Source organism: Erinaceus europaeus, chromosome 3 (assembly GCF_950295315.1).
Source record: "Erinaceus europaeus chromosome 3, mEriEur2.1, whole genome shotgun sequence".
Taxonomy (NCBI): Eukaryota; Metazoa; Chordata; class Mammalia; order Eulipotyphla; family Erinaceidae; genus Erinaceus; species Erinaceus europaeus.
This window is the reverse complement of record NC_080164.1, coordinates 114269652-114273666: the sequence shown is the minus strand read 5'-3', so window position 1 is coordinate 114273666 and position 4015 is coordinate 114269652. Positions and strand designations below refer to the sequence as shown.

The window sequence follows — 4015 nt, the reverse complement described above, 5'->3', positions numbered from 1 at the left end:
TTTGGGGGTTGTGTTTGAGCAGTTTTGTTGACCATGTTCATAATCTCTGAGGCTGAAGCCAAGATGAGTTATCACTCGCTTAATGTGGAGGCTGTTTCCTCCCCCAACACCCTTCATTGTAAATTACACAATCTCAACTTCTACAGCTAGCATTTAATATATCTGACTTTATTGCTTTCCATTTTATGAAAATTAATTACAGCTCACATTCTGACACTGAAATTAAAGAGCAAGCACTAAATCTTGCACACAACAATAGGAAATTAAGAGAACATTCTTTATTATCAGAATAACAGAGAGCTTTTTTTCTCCTTCTCTTTTTTTCTCTCTTTTCTTTTTTTCTTTCCATTCTTCTCTTAAGGCTCTGGACAGTGAGATAAAATCAGCCTTTACAGGCTTAAATAGACATTATCCCTCCTCAGCTTGTCCCATGGCAACAGGAAAGGCAGGGTGGAATTATGATATTCTGGTTGAAAGAACTGCAACTTTTTCTGTTTTCTTTAGAGGGGCATTCTTCTGATTAGCACTGTGGAGCTCTGTCCTGGCAGGTTGTGTTTTACTAGGGAACCAGGAGAGGCAAAATGTCTGGCAACTCGTGAATTCTCTGAATGACTTGAAAAACAAATTTAGTAGAGCAGATAAGGACAAATGGAAACATGCAGGAGAAGTGTACTTGCTGGACTTGTACTTCTTGTGCTAGTCTGCCTTTGCCCACAGTCGTCTCAATGACAGCCATCTTGTCTGTCATCCAACTATACAAGCACTTGACAGTTTGTGAGGTATTTCCAAATGTATCATTCTATTCAGCTCTTACAATAATCTAGTCAGATAGTTGGTTTCTTTAACATATCAGGCAACTGTGTTTAATCTCATTTCGTACTAACTCAGTGGGCTGAGTATGGGGGCTAGGAGATAGCTCACCTACTGTGTGAGGTGTTTATACAATGCTTTTGTGTAGGTGCTGAAATTTACTACTACTACATCATGGTTACTGTATTTTCAGAGTTATTCTATGCTAATGCTGATAAGTCAAAGTCACTCTATTTCATGTATCTAGTGGTAATTCTCTTGCTGTGTGTTTGCATCCATGTGCCCCTTCCATAGGAATAAGTACTGTGTTGTGATGTTTGGAGATATATATTCTCCCTGCTATCACCATTTTTGGTGTAATTGACATGAGTCAGAAACTAAGGCTAGAAGCAGTCAAATGACTACAGTTCTGTCTCCATATTGAAATCACAATTGCTACCCAAGACAAATGAGTTTATGGTTTTAAACTTAATTTGATTTATTTAAGTAAATTCATTATTTTCACTGAGTATTTATTATGCATCAGATGCTATGTTAGCTGAAGGGCATAGCAGTGAACAGAGAGACATGTGCCCTGCTGTCTGAGAGCTTAGAGTCTGGTGAGAAAGTCAGGTCATGAAGCAGAAACTTACTTGTGTAAATGAGCAAGATTCTTCTTTGAAGTGGCACAGAAGCCTATGTTAAGATATCAAAAAGAAATTTAACTCCATCATAGGAAGTTATAGCTAAGGGTGTCATATAGCTATACGACAAGACAAAAATTGTAGGTATTGAAAGGGTTCTTCCAGAAGAGCAGAATGAAGAGATAGCTGTATCTTTTCTTCAAAAATTAATGATAAGAATATTTCAAAAAAAAACAATATAAGGATTCTAGAGATTAACCAAAGATACAAAACAAATTAAGAAATGTAATAGATACTGTGTAGAAAACTAACCAATGTCTCCAAGCCAACAATCTCAAAAGTTTGTTGACTCCACAAGTGGATTAAGGTAGTGAGGAGCCCTATAGGCCAGACCTTCCCAACACTAAGGGTCTTGTTTGTTCTCTAGCAGAGAAGTTCCAGAAGATGCATGGTGCCTCCACAAAGGATGGTCTAATTTCCCAGGAAAGAAGTTTGCCAAATAGTCTGAGAAAGAGCTCTTCCCTTCCTGACTCTAAGACTCCTTTCCCACAGGGCCAAGGGAAAGGCCATTGGCCTTTGGCAAGACAGCAACCTTCTCTTGATGGTAGGGACAGCAGACCGCCTTCTTGGGAAGAACCTGTTGATAGTCTTTCTCTTGCTATGAACTCTGGCTTTCTTAATGGTGAAACTTCTAGGGGAGGACAGCCCAGATTGACAGAGCCAGGTTTGTACCAAGGAAAACTGTCCCAAGTGAGTTATGTTAGGCCTAAGGAGCTGGACAACAGTGCTGACTTGGGTACTTCCTTGCCTTTAGATTCCTGGGTAAATGTTACAAGACTCTGTGATTCTCAGTTAAAACATGGAGTCCCTGGGCCAGGAATAAAGTCCTCCTCCCATGATTCCCATACCTGTTTAGCTTATCCAGAAAGAAACCACCTCCTTTTGCATCTGCATTGGAATCAAGACACAGAATAGGAGACCTTGGAATTGGAGTCTCTGTATCAGACCAGTCTTCAGGCTTCTCAAGTGGGCTGTTCTGGATGGGGACAGCAGAATGTGGCTCGGCATCTATTTAGCCAAACAGGCTCTGCAGATGCCATGGGGAGGAGGTTGCATTCAGCCCCTGACCTCGGTCTCTCAAAGACCTCAAGAGCAGAAATGGAGCACAGTTTCCATAAAACCAGCACAGTGCCTGCATCTCAGAATTCATCAAACATGAGGAAAAAACCTTTGGAAACCAGGCACTGTTGTTCCAGCTCCTATTCCCTCCCTATCATCCATGACCCTCCTGTGTTTCTCCTTGGGCCCCAACTCTACCCAACCCAACCTCAGTTCCTGTCCCCAGATGTCTTGATGCCCAGCATAGCAGGGGAGCCCCCATAGACCCCCAGGAACTTGAAGGAGTATCCAGCAGTTTCTGGCTATGTGTGACAGGGGTGAAACTTCCCAAGAGATTAAATATACAGGAAGGACTTCGAACTACCGGAGTCTTCCTCATCGTTTCAGAACAGAAGCCTCCTGGGAACCATGGTCAGAAGCTAACCAGCATGTTGGTGCCAGGTTCCTTACCACTCCAGGATGCAAGCCTCAGCTAACCCACATTGCCACACTGTCAGAAAGACACTAGGGTCTTCAGGTTCCTCATGCTCAGTCCTAGGGAGATCTTTTCCATTCACCTTCCCACCCTCCCACCATATACCCCATGTCCTCACCATCAAGAAGTCATCATGTACCTCTGAGGTCAGCTTGGAATTCCGGTCCTATACCAGGGTCTCAAAAACCTGGTCCTCAAAGAGTAGATATGTCCTCAATAATGACTCGTGGCAAAGCAGTTATGCCCCACAACCTGGGCATAGGAGGACAGGGAGAGAGGAGTTTCTGTTTGTTCTAGCAGATGCTCCCCAAAGAGAACGCATAAGGGCTAAAACCCCACAGCACAACAAGTAGTAATGTCAACCCTTTCCTTCCCTAGTCACAGCATTCTCCATGAAACTGTTACATTGCAGAGTTGGTACCCTATAATCTTTTTAAGATTGTGCTGTTTTACCTTGGCATAGAGTTGGCAGTTTCTCATGGGGGTGCCAGAAAGTTCTAATAAGACCTGGAATTTTGAGAGGGAATATTATAAATTCTAATTTTCATTCATCTAGCAAAATGAACCTACCACTGTTTAGTATTTTATTTGAGTCATTTTATGTCATTGTTTTTTTTTTTACAGCTCTGGAGATTTATACAACTGCAATTTCACTGCTCCTGGTCCTTTTTTAAAAATTAATTTGTTTATTTATTTAGGAAAGGAGACATTAACAAAATCATAGGATGGGGGGTACAACTCCACACAATTCCCACCACCCGATCTCCATATCCCATCCCCTCCCCAATAGCTTTCCCATTCTCTATCCCTCTGGGAGCATGGACCCAGGGTCATTGTGGGTTGCAGAAGGTGGAAGTTCTGGCTTCTGTAATTGCTTCCCCACTGAACATGGGGGTTGACTGGTTGATCCATACTCCCGGTCTGCCTCTCTCTTTCCCTAGTAGGGTGAGTCTCTGGGGAAGAGGAGCTCCAGGATGCATTGGTGGGG

General features: G+C 42.5%; 1 pseudogene; it reads left to right on the top strand.

The window, feature by feature from the left end:
- The first annotated feature begins 725 nt into the window (after positions 1–725).
- On the top strand, positions 726–3380 carry LOC103115283 (inactive ubiquitin carboxyl-terminal hydrolase 54-like; annotated as a pseudogene).
- Positions 3381–4015: the final 635 nt, after the last annotated feature.